Consider the following 22,440-nt stretch of genomic DNA (forward strand, 5'->3'; position numbering starts at 1 on the left):
CAAAAAACAAAAAAAAAAAAAAAACAAAAAAAAAAAAAAAAAAAAAAAAAAAAAAAAAAAAAAAAAAAAAAAAAAAAAAAAAAAAAAAAAAAAAAAAAAAAGAGAGAGAGAGAGATAGTTTGTACTATTTGAGGCTATTGTGATGTTTCACTGATTTCTTTCTCAGCCCATTTATTATCTATGTACAGGGGGGCTCCTGATTTTTTTTTAGTTAATCTTGTATCCTGCTACATTACTGAAAGTGTTTATATTTTAGCTGAACTGTTTGTTTCCCAAATTGCGCTAACTTTTATAGTTGGCACCAAATTGTCAGGCTCAGGTCTTTAGCAGCTCTAGCCAGCCACCGTTAGGCTCTACACCATTCTTTTGGGTATAGAATTCCTGTACAGCAGCCCTGAGCCACTAGCTGCGGTCCTTCATATTTTTTCATTAACCATCTCAGAGCTGCTCCAAGTCCTCAGGCACCTTGGCCACCTGCAACTGCACATATGACTTGAGGGTCCAGTTTTTCTAGCACTTGCTGAAGCTCAGGCGGGATGTGGGCTTGTTTCCCTGGGGTCTCTGTTCAGCATTGCTTTCTTGCTTGCTTTGTGCTCATGTGGCTACTGCCCAGTCAGGGACTTCCGCGGAGTGTACAATCTGTGATTTACACTGAATAATTGTTCTTAATTTGAGCATATCTTCCATTATTTAACAATAAGATCAGATTGAAGACAGCCACTTTTGTCACACTTGCCAGCTGTGACACCTACTGGCAAGTAGTGGTTATTGCACCTACTCCAATCCAAACTCAACCACAGGTAGGATTTATAATTTAAAATATAAATTTATATTTTAAAAGGGCAAGATGATAGACAATTTAACAATCTAAGACTTCAGTGGCTCTTTTCCTTATACCATGTATGATGTTATGCAAGTTTTATATGATTTTTAACATTCCTACACCCCTCTATTTGATTCTGGGGATTAGCTTTGTCCTTCATATTTCTTCCTTGAAAACATGGTTTGATAATAGGGCCATGAATGAGGCACTTTTAGAAATAATACAGTCTTTACAGACTGATAATGACCAACTAAAAGGGAAAGTCAGCATTCTGGACAATGATATAACCAATTTGGAAAACAAAACCAAGTTAATGACAGAGGGTGCTGAGACAATGTCTGAGAGAATTTGTACTGTTGACCATATTAATCAGACTCTATCAAATGGGTATGATAGATTGACTGATAGAATGTGTCTCCAGGAATGTAATATGTGTGCTATAAAGATTATGTCCAAGGATAAGACATTGTTTCTACTGGACAGACTTCACACCTTGGAATTCTCAGTGAAGGCATTAGAACAGAACACTGGACAGGAGATCCAGACTTTACAAAAGGCAGTGGTAAAAAGATTTGAAAAGATTGAGGAATTTATCAAATTTAATGACCAGGTACAAAAGGTACAAAGACAAAATGTAGCCTCATCATTACATACCATATTCTGGGGTAGCTTACCCAGAGTTCTACCTGCCTTTCTGGTGATATCATGAGAAAGAGCATCTGGCACTAAATATCCTAAGGTAGTCAAAGAATATATATATCCATATGTATGACTGATCTAAAAGAAATTAAATAAGCAATTGTATCATATGGAATACATATGGTCAAATGTGGGCTTCAAAGAGCAAGGCAACACCACAAAATTGGATTCAGTTAATCTCAGCAGTCCTTGAAAATGGACCTCAGTTGCTTTGGAAGTGTTATTGGAGGGAAGAAGTGAAAATTTTAGAGTAATAGGAAAAAGCAAAAAGACTTGAGATTTTCCAATTCTTGGCAAAGGACATTACTTTGATCTGTGGGAACGATGAACCCAGAAGATGTAGAAGAAAACAACTTTAAATGTATCTTTATGAAACCTTTTTTTCATCTTTATGATGGAAACCTTTTTAAAAAAAAAAAGTAAAAAAGCTCCCTTAAAGAAATAGAGGAGCAGAGAAACAGAAAGCTGCAAAAAATTAATCAATCCCTCAAAGAAACCCAAGAAAACAAAGAAAAAGCAATCAAACAGGTAAAGGAAACAGTTCAAAACTTGAAGACTGAAATGGAGGTAATAAAGACAACACAAACCAAGGGAACTCAGGAAATGGAAAAATCTGGGTAAACAAACAGGAACTCCAGAGACAAGTATAACCAACAGAATACAAGAGATAGAAGAAAAAATCTCAGGTGCTGAAGATACTGAGGAAATAGAATCATTGTTCAAAGAAAACACTAAATCCAACAAATTCTTAACACAAAACATTCAAGAAATCTGACACACCATGAAAAGACCAAATCTAAGAATAATAGGAGTAGAAGGAGAAGAACTTCAGCTCAAAGGCACAGAAAATATATTCAACAAAATTATAGAAGAAAATTTTCCCAACCTAAAGAAGGATATCCGTATGAAGGTACAAGAAGCATACAGAACACCAAATAGATTGGATCAAAAAAAAAAAAAGCATTCCCTCGCCATATAATAATCAAAACACAAAACATACAGAATAAAGAAAGAATATTAAGAGCTGCAAAGGAAAAATGTCAAGTAACATATAAAAGTAAACCTATCAGAATCACACCAGACTTCTTAGTGAAAACCATGAAAGCCAGAGAAGGTCCTGGATAGATGTGCTGCAGACACTAAGAGACCATGGATGCAAGCCCAGACTACTATATCCAGCAAAGCTTTCATTCCCCATTGATGGAGAAAACAAGATATTCAATGACAAAAATAGATTTAAACAATATATATCCACAAACCTAGCCTTACAGAAAGTACTACCTCAACCCAAGGAAGCTAACTGCACCCACAATTACACAGACATCTGATAATCCCCACCAGCATAAACCGAAGAAGGGAAACTCACAAACACTACTACAGAAAGATAACTGGAGTTAACAACCACTGGTCATTAATATCACTTAATATCAATGGTCTCAATTCACCTATAAAAAGATACAGGCTAAGAGAATGGGTACAAAATAGAATCCAGCATTCTGCTGTTTACCAGAAACATACCACAACCTCAAAGACAGACACTACCTTAGAGGAAAGGGGTGGGAAAGATTTTCTAATAAAATGGACCTAAGAAACAAGTGAGTGGGGCTATCCTAATATCTAACAAAATTTATTTCAAACTACAATCAATCAGAAAAGATGGAGAAGAATACTTTATACTCATAACAGGAACAATTAATCAAGATGAAGTCTTAATCCTGAATATCTATGCCCCTAATACAAGAGCACCCACATATGTAAAAGAAAGATTACTAAAACTTAAATCACACATCAAACCCCACACACTAATAGCAGGAGATTTCAACACTCCTCTCTCGACAATGGACAAGTCAACCAGACAGAAACTTAACAGAGAAATAAGAGAACTAACAGATGTAATGAATCAAATGGACTTAACAGACATCTATAGAACATTCCACCCAAATAGGAAAGAAAATACCTTCTTCTCAGCACCTCATGGAACCTTCTATAAGACTGATCACATTCTTAGTAACAAAGCAAACATCCACAGATACAAAAAAAAAATGGAGTAATCTACTGTGTCTTATCAGATCACCATGATGTAAAGTTAGAATTCAACAACATTACTACTCTTAGACTACTGAGAACTCAAGAACAATGGCAATGGGTTTTTGTTCCTACTGCATGAACTGGCTTTGTGGGAGCCTAGGCAGTTTGGATGCTCACCTTACTAGACCTGGATGGAGGTGGGTGGTCCTTGGACTTCTCACAGGGCAGGAAAACTTGATTGCTCTTTGGGCTAACGAGGGAGGGGGACTTGATTGGGGGAGGGGGAGGGAGATGAGAGGCATTGGCGGGGAAGAATCAGAAATCTTTAATAAATAAATAAAAATTAAAAAAATATATAAAAAATAAAATATGAAAGAAAAATTTTAAAAAAGCCTACAAACTCATGGAAACTGAACAGTCAACTACTGAACCACCCCTGGGTCAAGGAAGAAATAAGGAAATTAAAATCTTCCTTGAATTCAATGAAAATGAAGGCACAACATATCCAAACCTATGGAACACTATGAAAGCAGTGCTAAGAGGAAAGTTCATAGCACTAAGTGCCCACATAAAGAAAACAGAGAAAGCTCACATCAGTGACCTAAAAGTACACATAAAGATCTAGAACAAAAAGAAGCAGACTCACACAGGAAGAGTAAAAGACAAAAGAAAAATCAAATTGAGGGCTGAAATCAACAAAATAGAAACAAAGAAAATGATATAAAGAATCAATGAAACAAGAGCTGGTTCTGTTGAGATTGGCAAACCCTTATCCAAACTAATAAAAAGGTAAAGAGAGAATATCCAAATTAACAAAATCAGAAATGAAAAGGGGGACATAACAACAGACATTGAATCTTACATTGGTCTTACTACAAAATCCTGTACTCCACAAAATTGGAAAATGTAAAAGAAATGGACAATTTTTTAGATAGATACCATATACCAAAATTAAATCAAGACCAGGTGAGCAATTTAAATAAATCTATAAGTGGTGAGAAAATAGAAGCTGTTATCAAAAACCTCCCAACCAAAACAAACCCAGGGCAAGATGGTTTTAGTGCAGAATTCTACCAGAACTTTCTTTTTCTTTTTTTTTTTTTCTTTTTTTTGGTTTTTCGAGACAGGGTTTCTCTGTAGCTTCAGAACCTGTCCTGGAACTAGCTCTTGTAGACCAGGCTGGCCTCGAACTCACAAAGATCCACCTGTCTCTGCCTCCCGAGTGCTGGGATTAAAGGCGTGCGCAACCACCGCCGGGCCTTTCTTCTTTTTTTTTTTCAGAACTTTCAAGAAGAACTGATACCTATACTCCTCAAAGTGTTTCACATAAAAGAAACAAAAGGCTCATTGTCAAACTCTTTTTATGAAGCTACAGTTACCCTGACACCAAAACCACACAAACACTCAACCAAGAAAGAGATTTACAGACCAATCTCACTTATGAAAATTGACGCAAAAATTCTCAATAAAATACTGGCAAACCAAATCCAAGAACTAATCAAAAATATCATCCATCATAATCAAGTAGGCTCCATCCCAGAGATGCAGGGCTGGTTCAAAATATGAAAATCTATCACTGTAGTCCATCATATAAATAAACGGAAAGAAAAAATCATATGATGATTTCATTAGATGTTGAAAAAGCATTTGACAAAATTCAACACACTTCATGATAAAGGTCTTGGAGAGATTAGGAATACAAGGATCATATCTAAATATAATAAAATCAATATGCAGCAAGCCAACAGCTAACATCAAATTAAATGGAGTGAGACGCAAAGGGATTCCACTAAAATCAGGAACAAGACAAAACTGTCTGGTCTCTCCATATCTCTTCAACATACTTCTTGAAGTTTTAGCAATAGAATAAGACAACTTAAGGAGATCAAAGGGATTCAAATTGGAAAGAAAGAAACTCGTTATTTGGAGATGATATGATAGTGTATGTAAATGAACTCCTACAGTGGATAAATACCTTCAGTGAAGTAGCAAGATTCAAGATCAACTCAAAAACATCACTAGCCCTCCTATACACAAAGGATAAAGATGCTGAGATGAAAATCAGAGAAACATCACCTTTCACAATAGCCACAAATATCTTGGGGTAACACTAACAAAGGATGTAAAAGACCTATTTGACAAGAACTTTAAGTCTTTGAAGAAAGAAATTTAAGAAAATGAAAAGATCTCCCATGCTCTTGGATAGAAAGGATCAACATAGTAAAAATGGCAATCTTACCAAAAGCAATTTATAGATTCAATGCAATCCCTATCAAAATCCCAACACAATTCTTCACAGATCTTGAAAAAATAATAATCAACTTTATATAGAAAAACAAATAACCCAGTATAGCCAAAACAATCCAATATAATAAAGGAACTGCCAGAGGCATTACCATCCCTAATATCAAGCTCTATTACAGAGATACAGTAATGAAAACAGCTTGATGTTGGCATAAAAACAGAAATGTTGACCAATGGAATCGAATTGAAGACCTGGATATTAATCCACACACCTACAAACAAGAGATTTTTTACAAAGAAACAAAAATTATTATACAATGGAAAAAAGAAAGCATCTTCAACATATGGTGCTGGCATAACTGAATGTCAACATGTAGAAGAATGAAAATAGATCCACATCTGTCGCCATGCACAAAACTCAAGTCCAAATGGGTTAAAAACCTCAATATAACTCCAACCACACTGAACCTGATGGAGGAGAAAGTGGGAAGTAGCCTTCAATGCATGGGCACAGGAGACCACTTCCTAAATATAACCCTGGTAGCACAGACAATAAGAGCAACAAAAAATAAATGGGACCTTCTGAAACTGAGAAGCTTCTGCAGAGCAAAGGAAATAGTCAATAAGACAAAAAGGCAGCTTACTGAATGGGAAAAAAAAATCTTCACCAACCCCACATCAGGCAAAGAACTGATCTCCAAAATATCTAAAGAACCCAAGGAATTAGACATTAATTAACTCTATATAAACCAATTTTAAAAAGTGGTGTGCTGAACTAAACAGAGAATTCTCAACAGAATTTTGAGTGGCCAAAAGATACTTAAGAACATGTTCAACTTCTTTGGCTATCAGGGAAATGCAAATCAAAACTACTCTGAGATACCATCTTACATCTGTCAGAATGGCTAAAATCAAAAACACTAATGATAGCTTATGCAGGAGAGAATGTGGAGTAAGTGTTCACTCATCCATTGCTGGTGGGAATGCAAACTTGTGCAACCACTTTGGAAATCAGTGTAATGGTTTCTCAGAAAACTGGGAATCAACCTACCTCAGGATTCAGCAATTCCACTCTTGGGAATATACCCAAGAGATGCTCAATGATACTACAAGAGCATTTGTTCAACTATGTTCATAGCAGCATTACTTGCAATAGCCAGAACCAGGAAACAACCTACATGTTCCTCAACGAAGAAATGGACAAAGAAAGTGTGGTACATCTACACATTAGAGTACTATTCGGTGGTTTAAAAAAAAAAATAATGACATCTTGAATTTTGCATGTAAAAATGGGTGGAATTAGAAAACGCTATCCTGAATGAGGTAACCCAGACACAAATGAACAGATATGGTATGTACTCACTCATATATGGATACTTGTGGCGGTTGGATTAATGAAGACCAATGATAATAGGTATTTGAACAAGTTTAATGACAAAACCAGACTCACGAAACCAAGGTTCCAGCGGAGTACCCGGAGCAGGCAGGAAGGGGCATGCAGCGTCTGCGCGCCCAATTTATCAGTAAACATATGCCCGAGCCCGCCACCAAGGGGAGGGCTTATCCCTACATCTCCCTCTTTTTGTCTAAATAAGACAGAACTAACCCAAATACAACTATAAACAATAATAATAAATAATAGATATAACAAACAATATTGAGAACAAAAGTTTTACCAGACATTCTATCTCAAGGAGTCTAAATAATGTAGAGAGTAATTACAATTATATAATCTTCAACTCCGTCAAAGATCCGAGAAGGGAATAAATATTACTTAACAAATGAGCGATATCCAAAGCGTGCCATAAATGACAGAGACAACAGACTACCTGGGCAATCACCCAAATTCTCGTTCGCAATGTTGAGTCAACCAACTTTGGCTAAGGCCTAGCATGACTGACATACCATTATCAAATGCAAGGAATTTTCTTAGAATTATCCTACCCTGTCTTGGCAAGATAAGAAAATCCTGTTTCATATCTTTGTCAGTAGATGAGGTATGGGCTTTTCTTAACCCAAAGGCCAATTCTGCCAAGAAGACAAACTCCCAGTGGAGTGTCTTTGGTGCTCAACGTTCTCTCGGGAGTAGAGTGGTGTCGCCAGGAGTAATTGTGTCTCGGCACAGAATTCTAGGTTAGCTTAAAGGCCATTTTCTACAGCTCTTTAAAGAGGCTGAAGATTATACTATCTATACTAAATATAATCTCTATGTATCTAGAATACCTTATTAACCTAAAAATAAACATGAACAACATAAAATTCTCAATACCTATCTAACTTGAAGACAAAAAAAAATAAACAACTGTGCAATACATGAAGACAATGATCTTCATCTGTAAACAATGTCATTACATATCAAATGTAAACAATGTTATTACATAAATAGTATCAGAGGTAGAAATGTACATTGTGATATGGTAGATGTATCAATACAATATAAGTATACTCTTATACAAAAATAGAGGTAGGAACACTCACATTCAATATTCAATATGTCAATATACAGGAAACAGTACCAATACAATTTTCTAAAAACAGTAACTCACAAATACCAATCATCCCATCAAACCAGTTAATCCCCCTTTTTTTTTTTTTTTAACATACCCCTAACTCCATAAAACATCTCCCCATCCCCTCAACCCCAAACCAACCACTAAAAGATGTCCCTAACCCTGAGGGCAAACTCTGTTGGGGGAGGGGACGCCGTCCTCTAAGATTGCTTCAAGCTGACATGGGGGCGATGTTCTCCTTAGGGGCTCCTGTGAAAGCAAATGATGGTAAAATTCCCAAATTAACCTTTGGCCTAAGAAAATTATAACTAGTCCCTGAGCGCTTTGAGAAGGTCCGGCCAGAGTGTCGTCAAAAAATGTGCACCATTCGAAATTGTCTTGTGCAGTTGGTACCAAAAAAAATTATTAGCACGTAGAAAAGAAAAAAAAAAAAAAAAAAATATATTCAATATATTCATGACGTCATAAAAACCAGGTTGAGTTGATGTTGTGGGGCCCCATCTTCATCCTGGAAACTTCAAAAATTACTGTAGGAAAATTTGTTGCTTGTTATGGGAAATTTAGACACTAACAACAAGGACATATACTGACATATAAAGAAAGACACAGATACGAGGAAAAGCAAAAACAAAAAACAAAAAACATATATACATAAATATATAAAAAATCAATACTTACGGTATGTATATAATGTTAGTTGATCCTTAGTAGGTCGTAACTATTATCCATCCATCAGTAATTAAATATTCAGGGTCCCTTAAAGTCTTTGAAGATCAATATTTTCCTGTGGAGATAAGAAAAGAACCCTGCCCCCAACCTATCTGTATTCCTTACCATCAGTATGCTCGCCAACCTTGTGAAAGAATTGTTATTTATCTTTTCCAAATGGCTTTTCTTCTTCATACCGAACCTTTATTAGTTTTGTCGGTATCCACAATTGTTCCTCACCTGTGGAGATAAGAGCAAAACCCCTTCCCCAACGCAGCACATCTCCTGGTTTCCATTGTGAGGTCAGCACATCCTTGAAATAAACTGGTTGATTTAGTTCAGTAGACTTTTCCATTATCCAATGTCTTTCTGCAGCCGTTGTCCCCTTCTCATTAGCGTTAAGAAAATTCAAGGTTAACAAAGCATTATGTAACCTATTTCTGGGGGTGTTTTCCACCCCTTTCTGTTTATTCAACATATCTTTTATAGTTCGATTTGATCTTTCTATGACTGCTTGACCTGTAGGATTGTATGGTATACCTGTAACATGCTTGATATTGTAATAGTCAAAAAACCGTTTCATTTTCCTAGAGGCATAAGCAGGACCATTGTCCGTCTTTATTTGTGTAGGTATACCCATGATAGCCATGACTTCTAATAAATGAGTGATTACTGAATCAGCTTTTTCTGAACTTAAAGCAGTTGCCCACTGAAAGCCTGAATAAGTGTCAATGGTGTGGTGAACATACTTCAATTTGCCAAATTCTGCAAAGTGGAACACATCCATCTGCCAGATTTCATTCCTATGGGTGCCCTTTGGATTAGCCCCTGCTGGCAGTGGCGTTTGGTTATAGAAAGAGCAAGTAGGGCATTTCTTTACAATCTCCTTAGCCTGTTGCCATGTAATAGAAAACTCTTTCTTCAAACCCTTGCTATTAACATGATGTTTTTTATGAAATTCAGAGGCTTGTAGCACACTACCAATCAATAACTGATCAATGTCTGCATTACCTTGTGCTAGAGGACCTGGCAGACCCGTATGGGATCGGATGTGTGTTATGTACATAGGGCAGAGCCTGTTCCTGATCAAATCTTGAACCTGGATAAACAATGAGGTTAGTTCTGTATCATCAGGTATAAATTCAGCAGTTTCAATATGTAAAATAACTCTTTCTGCGTATTGCGAATCAGTAACTATATTAATAGGTTCTCTAAAATCCCTTAGCACCATAAGAATGGCATATAATTCTGCCTTCTGGACAGAATCATAAGGACTTTGTTCCACCTTACCCAAGTCTTCCGATTTGTAACCTGCCTTCCCTGTTTTATTGGCATCAGTATAGAATGTACGGGCTCCAGTTATTGGAGCATCACGGACGATTCGAGGAAGGATCCATGAAGTTCTCTTTATGAAGTTAAGCCTCTTGCTTTTTGGATAATTGTTATTAATATCTCCCAAAAAACTAGCACAAGCTCTTTGCCATGGTTCATTATCTTCCCATAATTTCTTTAGTTCATCAGCAGTGAAAGGCACTATAATTTCTGCTGGGTCTATGCCTGCTAATTGACGAAGTCTCAGCTTTCCTTTTATAATTAACTCGGCGACTTTTTCCACATAAGTTTTCAGTTTTTTACTTGGTTTATGTGGTAAAAAGATCCATTCCAAGATAATATCATCTCTCTGCATTAAAATTCCTGTAGGAGAAATTTTGGATGGTAATATGACGAGAATACAATCGAGCTCTGGATTCACCCTGTCCACATGTGCCTGTTGTAATTTTTCCTCAATCATCGTCAGTTCCTTTTCTGCTTCAGCTGTTAATTCTCTGGGACTGTTTAAATCTTTATCACCTTCCAAGGTTTTGTTCAGATGAATTATTAGATCAGGTGTTATCCCAATAGTTGGTCGTAGACTGGAAATGTCTCCTAACAGTCTTTGAAAGTCATTAAGAGTCCGTAAGCGATCTCTCCTAATTTGTGCCTTTTGTGTCTTAATTTTTTGCAAACCTATTTTATAACCTAAATAATTAACAGAATCTCCCTTCTGTATCTTCTCAGGAGCAATTTGCAATCCCCATTTAGGTAAAAGTATCTTTATTTCTTCAAACAGTCTGTTCAAGGTATCCATGTTTGAATCGGATAACAAGATGTCGTCCATGTAGTGGAATATTATAGATTCAGGAAACTTCTTGCGTACTATTTGCAATGGTTGGTTCACAAAATATTGGCACAAGGAGGGGCTATTTAACATACCCTGGGGGAGGACGGCCCAGTGGTATCTCTTGGAAGGTTGAGAATTGTTGTAAGTAGGCACCGTGAAGGCAAATTTTTCTCTATCTTCTTTTTGTAAAGGTATGGTGAAAAAACAATCCTTTAAATCAATAACTATAAGAGGCCATCCTTTTGGTAATAAAGAGGGCAAAGGGATTCCAGATTGCAGAGGACCCATAGGTTGAATAACTTTGTTGATAGCTCTGAGATCTGTCACCATTCTCCATTTACCTGATTTTTTCTTAACCACAAATACAGGAGAATTCCAAGGACTGGTAGATTCCTCTATATGTCCAGCATCTAATTGCTCTTGTACCAGCTGTTCTAAAGCCTGTAACTTTTCCTCAGCTAGAGGCCATTGTTTTGTCCATATTGGTTTCTCAGTCAACCATTTTAGAGGCAATGCTGTTGGTATCTCTGAAGGAGTTTCAATTGTTTGTTCTTGTACGGCCCGAATGGCCGGTTTTCTCCGTTTGTAATATCTTTTAATATTATTCTCAGAAATATAGGCTCTAGAATTAGCAGGAATGTTAATTTGGGTATTCCATTGTTGTAATAGGTCACGACCCCATAAATTCATTGCAATACTGGCTACATATGGCCTTAATTTCCCTATTTGTCCCTCAGGCCCTATACATTCAACCCATCTCGTGCTCTGTCTTACTCGAGATAGGGTTCCAATTCCCAGGAACTGAACATTTACATTCTGAAGAGGCCAATATGGATGCCAAGATTCTGGGGTAATGATACTTACATCAGCACCTGTGTCCAGCAGGCCAGTAATAAAAATGCCATTTACACACACTTTCAGCTTAGGTCTTTGATCATTTATAGAAGTTTGCCAAAACACACGTAACTCATCTTTCTGCTCATTATCGTTTGTAACAGTAGGCATGAGGTTTCCTAATTGTCCTGACGAGGCACGTTCTCTGCAGAAACTGGAAATGACTGGACCATGTTTGCCATGGGGGCCTGTGAGGCCCCCCCTCTCACGTTTCCCGTCTGTATCAGGTTTCCTTGTCTATCTCTTGTAGATCTACACTCATTCGTCCAATGTCTACCCTTTCCACATCTTCTACATAAACCTGAAGGCTGAGTCCTTCTATTTCTGTTATTTCTAGAAGACGCATTATTATTGTTTCTGAAGGTCCGTTGTTTACAATTCCTTCTCATATGACCCATTTTGCCACAATTAAAACATTTGGTATTCTGATGTCTCCTTTTACCATTGGAAATTGCTTCCTCTACCCATGCTTCAGTGCCATAATCAAATGTATCAACATCCAGTGTATGCAAGACCCATTCTTCCAAGGGTGCTGATCTGAACCTTAAAGGCCCCAAAATCTTTTTGCATTCCACATTTGCATTTTCATAAGCCAAAGACTCAATCATTATACGTCTTGTGTCAGGGTCAGGTATCCCTATTTGTACAGCCTTAGTAAGTCTTTGTAAAAAATCACTAAAGGGTTCTCTCTGACCTTGTTTAATCGTAACAAATGATTCCATTCTCTGTCCTGGGTCTTGTACCCTGTCCCAAGCCCTTAAGGCTGCTGTAGTGCATATGGAGAGTATGCTTTCATCCAAATTAGCTTGTTCCTGAGGATCGGAAAAGAGTCCTTCACCTAGAATTTTATCTAGGGAGATGTCACTTCCCTTCGCCTTTTCTTGCTGTTCTAAAAGTCTAGCCTCTTGCCTGAATAAGCATTTCCATCTTAAATGCGTCCCACTCTCAAGGACTGCAGAGGTCATCTGGGTCCAGTCTAAAGGCGTTGGTCTGCTCATTATGGCCCAAGATTTTAGCATCTCTTTAACAAAAGAGGAGTGCATCCCGAAAGCCGTGACAGCCTGTTTAATTTCTTTGAGATCATTTATACGGACAGGCTCCCATGTATCTTCCTTAAGGATCCTAGGGTTTTTGGAACCAATCACCTTCTCTGTCGTTATTACTGGAAAGGCAGGTAGAGGTGTAGATAGAGATTTGTGGAAATTGTCCCGGAGGGATTTACCCACAGATGTAGTTAAAACTTTCCTTTCTACCGTTTGTTCTTCCTCATCAGAATCAGAATTTAGAAATTCCTCAATCTTTTCAATTCTATTCACCATTGCCTTCTGCAATGTCTGTATCTCCTGTCCAGAATTATGTTCCAAAGCCCTCATTGAGGATTCTAAAGTATGAAGTTTGTCCGTTAGAGATAAGTTCTCATCTTTGGACATGATTTTTATGGCATAAACCGTGCCTTCTTGTATTGACAATCTTTCCACCACTCTGTCATAAGCTTTAGACAAAAGTTGATTTTCCCATTCAACCGATTTAATTCTCTGAGATAATGTTTCAGTCCCTTCAGAAAGTGACTGATGAAATTTACGATTTAAATCAGCTGTTCCTTCTTCCATAATAATAAATTTCTCCTTAATATCAGCCTGAACCTTTTCTAAGTTTTTTTCAGTCACCATTGTCTTGTTAAACAAAGTTCTGTTCTCTTCCTGTAGAACTTTAAACTGATTCATGAGAAGATCATTGTCATGCTTAATCGTTTGTAGATGTTCAACCTCTGCCTTAAGAATCCTGGATTCATCTCCAATAGTTTTTAGATGTTCAACCTCTGCCTTAAGAATCCTGGATTCGTCTCTTAAAGACTCTATCAGACTTTTGTCGTCAAACCACTTAATACCAAGGAAAACTACTAATCCCAGAAGGATCCATAGATGTGGGGTGCTAGACACCTCTTGTAGGATCTCCCACATGGCACACTCAAAAAGGCTATTGAAATTGTGAATGGTGATATTGTCAGACATTTTATTTATAAAAGAAAAAAAAATTTTTACCTGTAATGACTGGTTCCTGCCAGAGGTGGCGAAAGAGTCCACTTGAATCCACATGGAGAGATGATCTGAAATAAAACTCAAGACCGAAATTTATTCAAAGTGACCCCTTCGGGGCCAAATGTGGCGGTTTGTGTTGTAAAACCGCAAATATTTAAGCTTCTGTGTTCAGCTCCAAATGTCAAGGCAGAGAGGGAGGGGTTAACTCCTCTGGCGCTGCGAGAGGAACAAAGCGCTGGCTGCGGGCAGCTCGGGACCCGCGGTAGCCTAGGAACGGTGTGGGGGAGGTGCGCTGTTGTTGCTGTTTGCCTTTGGCGACCGCGACAAGCGGGCAAAACTGCAGGCCTAGAGCGGCCTAGAGCGGGCGGGCCTAGCGGCAACGCGACCGCCCAGGACCTGCTGCGGGCCGCAGCGGACTAAAGAGCGGGTGCTGTGCCCCACGTTGACGCGCCAAATGTGGCGGTTGGATTAATGAGGCCCAATGATAATAGGTATTTGAACAAGTTTAATGACAAAACCAGACTCATGAAACCAAGGTTCCAGCATTGTACCCGGAGCAGGCAGGAAGGGGCGCGCAGCGTCTGCGCACCCAATTTATCAGTAAACATACGCCCGAGGGCAGCCCGCCCCCAAGGGGAGGGCTTATCCCTACAAAACTTGTCAATAAGAGACCTAAAACCAAAATCCAAGAACACATCAAAAGATCATTCACCATGTTCAAGTAGGAATCATCTACAGCCATCGTCAAATTAAACGGAGAGAAATTCAAAATTACTCACCTACAATCAGGAACAAAACAAGAGTGCCCTCTCACACCGTATCTATTCAACATGGAACTGGAAGTCTTTGCTAGATCAATAAGACAACCTAGGAGATTAAAGGAATATAAACTGGAAAGGAAGACGTCAAAGTATTTTTATGCAGATGACGCAATAGTATATGTAAGTGACTCTAAAAATTCCACAGGGAAACTTCTACAGCCGATAAACACTTTCAGCAAAGTGGCTGGATGCACAAAAATCAGTAGCTCTCCAACGTTCCTGAGAAGGAAAGCAGGGAAATAATATCTTGCAAAACAGCCTCAAATTATATAAAATAGCTTGGGATAACTCTAACCAAGCAAGTGAAAGACTTATATGATAAAAACTTCAAGTCTCTGAAGACAGAAACTGAGGAAGATATGAGAAGATAGAAAGGTGTCCCATGGTCATGGATTGGTAGAATTAACGTAGTAAAAATGACAATCCCACCAAAAGACACCTACAGATTCATTCAATGCAATCTCCATCAAAATCCCAACACAATTTTTTACAGACCTTGAAAAGATAATTCTCAACCTAAAATGGAGAAACAGAACACCCAGGACAGCTAAAGCACTTCTGAACAGAAAAAGAATTGTTGAAGGTCTCACCATTCCAGAATGCAAGCTGTACTACAAAGGTATAGTAATAAAAAACATATTGTTTTCACATAAAAATAGACACACTGATCAATAGAATTGAATTGAGACCCAGGAATGAACCTACACGCCTATAGATACCTATAGATACCTGGGTTTTGGTAAAGATGTCAGAAGTACACACAAGAGAAAAGACAGCTTCACCAACAAGCAATGCTGGTCAAACTGGATATGTGAATGTAGAAGAATGCAAATAGATCTATACTCATCACTCTGCACAGAACTCATGTCCACGTGTGTAAGAGACTGTATGACCTGTGTAAAATGTTAGCTGCTGAGTACTGCAGGCTCGCACACATGCCACAGCCAATTGCTTGGCATCTCAATCCTGTCACCTGACTAAACTGAGACAACCAGGTCTCTACGGACCAACATGAGGGAGTTGCCCAATCGGAGATTTCAGTGGCTCAAGGTAACCTCCCCAAACTGTGCACCCATCATTTTGGTTTTCCTTCATTCATATGGTATGAGATTATGCATGCCAGGAAAGTACACAGAAAGGCACTCACCCTGCCCAATCAGAATCTTCATTATCACAGAGACACCTACAGGACAATGACTTAGAGAACCTTTACCCTCACTTCAGCCTAGCCTTTTCCCCCTGCAATGTACACAATAAACCATTCTTCCTATTCTGGTCTCACTGGAGTAGATATGTTCCACACACACCTAACAGGAAAATGCAATAGACAGCCCACTTTGTGATTCAAGTAGAGAGTTTTATAAGTCTGTGCTCCCACAAACCTTTAATCAAGAATTGAGGAGGTGGAGTCAGGAGGACAGCAGGGTCGATGTCCTGTGGGCCTAAACACCGGGATCAACTCAAAGAGAGTAAACATAACAAATCTTGTCTCAAAACAGTTTTTGAAAGCTTGAAGGTGCAACTGTTCCAGAATTAGTGCACCTTCCCAATGAGAAATCATGCCACACACTTAAGAGATTAATTGAGAACAAGCTCTTCAACAATTACAGGTCTCCCATTCTGGATGACACTCAACAAGAGCAGACCAGGAACAGATCTGCCAGCTTACATACACTACAGGCTTTGTGCATCCCACATGTGCTGTCGACCTGGAGAAATGCTGCGAGTGTCCTCCTGCTAGCATGGCTTGCTCAGCTGGCTTCCTTCTAAAACTCGGGCTCACCTGCCCTGGGTAGGATGAGCCCCATTGCATCAATCAAGAAAACACTCCATAGGTTTGCCTACAGGCCAGTCTGACTCCAGCTTGTGTCAAGTTGACCAAATCTAACCAGCATACCTACTGCATCATCTCCCAAGCCCCAATGACAGAGTGTTAAGCAAACCTCAATTCTCTTAACACTTGCTTTTCAGCACATATAGAACATTGTAAAGATTAGGACTGGAGTAATGGCTCAGGAGTTACCACCACTTTTTTTTTCCTTGTAGAAGTCCTGGGTTTGGTTCCCAACACTAACATGGTGCACACAATCATCCCTAGATGCTGTTGCAGGGGATCTGATGCCTCCTTCTGTCATCTGTGGACACCAAACACACATGTGGTCTACATATATACATGCAAACAAATCACTCATACACATGAAATAAAATAATATTGAAAAATTAAAAACATATACCCTCACATCTTATGTCATCAGAGATAAATATGCCAGAAACACAAAAATGTGACAAATATCTGTCACCAACACTATAACTTTGTAATTAAAAGAATTAAGGAACTCTTTATCAATGGAGAGAAATTACTTGATTGAAGACAGGAAGCCTCATTGTTATATCAGTACACAACTGAGCTATAAATCAGCAACAGTCCAATAATATGTCTAACAATTTTTGCTGTCAATAGAAACCTGATGTGGAAAGCTCATCATAAATGAAAAACTGGTCTACACAAGACTGAATACATAGCGCACACAGTGACATCATCTGATTTCAAAACTTCTCGTATGACTGCAATAAAGATTGTACTGTCTGGGAAAGAAATCAACAGAACATAAGAGCAAAGTTAGAAATAATAAAAAAAAAAAAAAAAAAAAAAAAAACTCTTTCTACAGAGCCAACTGTAACACACATTAGGCCGGGAAACTCAGTGAGTCTGGCATTACTGAGGCAAGTGACTGGACTACCCTGGTATCTGCAGGCAAATGTGTTATTGACATAGAGTTTACGTCCTGCAAAGAATTAACTGCAGGCGGATCATATACGTGAATGTTCGGGGCCAAACCCAGAACTTCTAGAAGACACTAGAGTGACTAGGGCCCCAGGAATTAGCAAATCTGCCTTCCTAAGCGACAGTAAAACACAGCGCGTGCGCGCGCTCTGTATCGTGACGTCACAGTACGGCACTACGCAGGCACAGACCCACGTCCCGGTGTTCTGTGCAGGTTCAGCCCACAGATGGAAGTTACTCAGAAGCCGCAGGACCCGGGAGCTGCAAGGACCTCACGGGGCGCCGCGTCCGCCGGTTCCCACAGCCCCGGGAGGACCCCACACCGGCTCCCGCGGCTCCACCCGCGTGGGGACGGAGGCCCTCGCTCACCATGGCGAATTCCGAGCTCGCCCCGCTCTCCCCACAGCCCCCGACCGCGGGTCACAGCTCAGCAAAAGGAACCACAGAGCCTCCCTCAGTCCCGGGGTCGCCTAGCCTGCAGCGTGGAGGACAGGAAGTGTCCTCCCTTGTTCTGCCTGGCAGCCTAACTGGAAGCCCTGATTGGCTACTGTGTCCTGATTGACAGTCGCAAGCACCTTACGGACAGAGTGTTTTGAAAGCTCGCAGCACAGCGGTTCCCAGCCCTGAGGGCATCTCCAGGTACAAAGCTGTCCCTGACCTGTGGAGATTGGCATCGTAGAACTTGTGCCTGGACTGGAAAAGTCTTCCCTGCACTACCTGCACTAAACAGGCACTTCCCTTCTTCTTCTGGGTACAGGTCCTTACAGCTCAAACCCACCACAAAAAGCTGAGGTGCCTACTTAAGGTATCAAAGCAGACCCTGGCTACCGAGTTCTCCCTGCATCCCTCAGTTCCTACCTGTAACAGGGTATGGCTTGCCTACTCCTAACATACCCTGGAGTAGTCCAGCGCAGGGGCTGGGTTGCCCTTCCCTATAAATCCAACTATTTTGGTTGCCTGTTTGTTTTTCTGTCTCTATCTGTCTGTCTTTCTCTCTCTCCCTCCCTCCCTCTCTCCGAAACGACACTAGCCCACTAGAGCATGCAGCCCTGGCAATTCTCCCGCATTGTCTCTGCCTTTCTAAAAGCCATTAGAATAAAATTCCTAAAGCTAGCCACCCCTACCAAGGTCCAGCAATCAGAAACCCCCTTCGGCTCACCTAATTAACATGCCCAGTTAAAATTAAACACTTGATCTAATAAGGGCTTTCCCCTTTACCTTTATAAACCGCCATTTTCCTGTTGGTCACATCTATCTCCCCTCTATCCAGAGGCAATCCTTTGTCCCCCTGGGACAAATACCACTGCCCCCTCCCTTGTCGGGTTCCCTTTCTCTCTCATCCTCTCTCCTCTACCACTGCACCCTAGCCCATTTCTAACACAGACCTCCCCTTTTTCTCTTTGTCGGTGTTTTTCTGCCTGACTCAGAAAGCAGCCACTTTAACTTTTCTTCCCCCTTAATAAAGGAGCTCTCTGTGAAAACAGGTGTTTGGGTATGGTTTGTGCCTAGTCTGGGGTGTGGAAGGCAGGCAGCCCCTGCTATGTGGGAGTCTCCCCTTCTCTTCTCAATTATCTACTCTTCTCGTCCTCCCCCCTCCTCCCCCTCTTTTAAGCTTCCAGTGCTGGGATTGCTTTCCGGGCCTGGAGCATGCTATGAAAGTGCTCAGCACTGAGCTGACAGCATCAGCCCTGTTTGATTTGGCTATAGCCTTGATAAGTTGTCCAGGCTAACCTTGAATTTGTTATTCTCACCCTTCGGCCTCCTAAATACCTAGGTTTATAGGCAAATGCCTTTATGCTGAGATAAGTTTTGTGGGTTTTTCCCCAATTTAAAAAAAATGGTGTTTAGGGGAGGAGGAAGGAATAGAGACAGAAATAGAGAGGCCAACATAGAGAGAGATAGACTGCGGTGGAGGGAATGGAGTCAGGAAGTAACTTTCAGGGGTTATTTCTCACCTATCATGTGTCCCACAATTGCCTTTAGGTAAATAGGTTTGCAGGGCAAGCTCTTTTACCTGTGAGCCAAATAAGGTCTTTAAATTGGTTCACTTGGGAAGTGAAAGGACTTAAGTGGGGGAAGAAGGTGCCTTTGGTGGGCTCTGCCAAGGAATGCAGCTAAGAGAACACAGCCTGTGCAACAGATGTAGTGTAAGAGGTTTCCTGGGGAGGGGAGGAGGGGAGAGCAACAGAGTGAATGGCTGTCTTGTAGCAGCAACATGAGAGAGGCAGACAGAGAGAACAAGCAAGAGAGAGTAAGAGGAGCAAGTGGAGCAGGCGAGGAACTCTGGCTGACGAACTTTTAAGGGGCGCGCGTGTCATATAGGGAAGTATGAAGTTTGCCCCAGCTGGCAATGAAGTAACCATTGCTGCTGCCATCACCAAGGCAGACTGGTGGGAGCTAACAGGAGTAAATGAGGGAAAAGAAGAGAGAGTGGATGACTGCTAAGTTACTGTTAGAGCAAATAAAAAGTACCCTCTGCTACTGCAAATCGGATGATTATAGAAAATGGTGATGTAGTTCATATTTTCAGCACCTGCAGGGAAGCACTGGGAAGTTGTCAGCAGAACAAGACAAACACTGACGACTTGGTTGTGACCTGTTGTAAACACTGTGTATGCTCACATGCTGAAGTGTGACAAGGTTCCCGTTAATGTATTAGTTAATTTGTATTAGTTAAATTTAACTTCAATCAAAAAAAACTGACTCCTCTTTGTATGTAAAACAAATGTTCCTCAGGACCTGGAGTTATCACTATTGTTAGCTTTTCACTTACTTCTTAAATATCCAAGCTTGGTGGTTCATGGCTACATCTCTACACTCAAAAGACAGAAGCAGAATAATCTGTTTTCTGCATTTGGGGTTTGGGAGGAGTGGCTTTTTAAATTCACATACCTGCATTGATCTTCCAAGAACTGGGATTACTGACAAGGGCTACTATACCCAGCTGTATGCATTGTGGAGTGTGGAACACAGAACATCAAGCATAAAGGTGAATGATCAGCCACCCAACTGGACACCCCAACCTCTAGACCCTAGGTCCAGGGCAAAACTTCAGGTCACTTCCCCACCTGCATCAGGTTTTCTAGCCAGCCAACAGGCAAGCCTCCTACAGGGTGGCTACTCCAACAACCCCCATCTATCAAAGCCTGAAAACTACAAGTACCACTCCACTTCAGACTCACCCATCCCCCTGCAACTCAGAGGACCTCTGATACACAGATCGTGACTGCACATAGTAGACCAAGAGGTGAGTGACCAGCTCCCAACTGGACAGCCCAGTCTTTAGGCCCCTGGTACAGGGATAAAACCCTGGGCCCCTCCCCCACCTGCCTCAGCGTCACTAGCTAGCCAACAGACAAACTACAAGCAGGAAGGTTACTCCAACAGTCCCCCCATCTATCAGACCCTGTAACCTACCAGTCCCACTGCACCCAAACACCCCCTTATTTGTGGAGACCTCTGAACTCCCTGAGACACAGAGAGCAACTGTAACAGTCAGTCCAAAAGAGGATCTCTGAGACACAGACAGCAACTGCAAGTATTGGACCAACAGGCAAAGACACTGTCAGCGCCAACTGGAGGAAGAGATGTATAGGTGCCAATGCACAAATTAATTCAACAACCTAAAAAGCAACATGGTAATACCAGAACCCAGAGGTCATACAACAGGAAGAGCTGATCATCCTAACCTAAAAGAAGCAGAAGAAAATGACTTTAAATATAACTTTATGAGAATGAAAGAGACCCTAAAAAAAATGAAAAATTCCCTTAAAGAAAAGGAGGAAAAGAAACAAAAATTGAAATAAATCAATAAATCTCTTTAAAAAAAAAAAAAAAAAAAAAACAAGAAAAAAAGCAACCAAATAGGTAAGGCAAACAGTTCAAACACTTAAAAACTGAAATAGAGGCAATAAAACCAAGGAAATTCTGGAAATGGAAAATCAGGGTAAACAAACAGGAACCAAAGATGCAAGCATAACTAACAGAATAAAGAGATGGAAGAGAGAATCTCAGGCACTGAAGATATAATAGTAGAAATACATTCATCAGTCAAAGAAAATGTTAAACTCAACAAATTCTTAAAACATCCAGGAAACTTCAGACACCATGAAAAGACCAAAACTAAGAATATTAGGGTTAGAAGAAGGAGAAGAATTCCAGCTCAAAGCCACAGAAAATGTATTCAACAAAATCATAGAAAGCTATCTCAACCTAAAGAAAGATATCCTTATGAAGGTATAAGAAGCTTGCAGAGCACCAAGTAGACTGGATCAAAAAAGTCCCCTCACCATACAGTAATCAAAACATTAAACATACAGAAATAAGAAAGAATATTAAGAGCTGCAAAAAAAGGCCATGTAACATCAGACTTACAGACCCATCAGAACTACAACTGAATTCTCAGTGGAAACCCCAAAAGTCAGAAGGTCCTGGACAGATGTGCAAAAGACACTAAGAGACTTTGTATCAATACACAAGAATCTATACCAATGTAATTGCCTATAAATAATAACTCACAAGTATTCATTTTATTACTCACTATTATTAGTTCACACTAATTATATATTATAATATTATAAGCTCACACTAATCTATTATTCAATTTTCCCCTTTTTTTCCATAGAGATCCCTGAGCCTATAAAATTTCCCCCCTCAACTCCCAACCCTATACCAATTATAATCAACCCCTAAATCATGTCCCTAACCCTGAGGACAAACTTTTGGGAG

Source organism: Alexandromys fortis, unplaced genomic scaffold, assembly GCF_014885135.2.
Source record: "Alexandromys fortis isolate MF-2015 unplaced genomic scaffold, M_Fortis_MF-2015_v1.1 scaffold_243, whole genome shotgun sequence".
In the NCBI taxonomy this organism is placed as follows: Eukaryota; Metazoa; Chordata; class Mammalia; order Rodentia; family Cricetidae; genus Alexandromys; species Alexandromys fortis.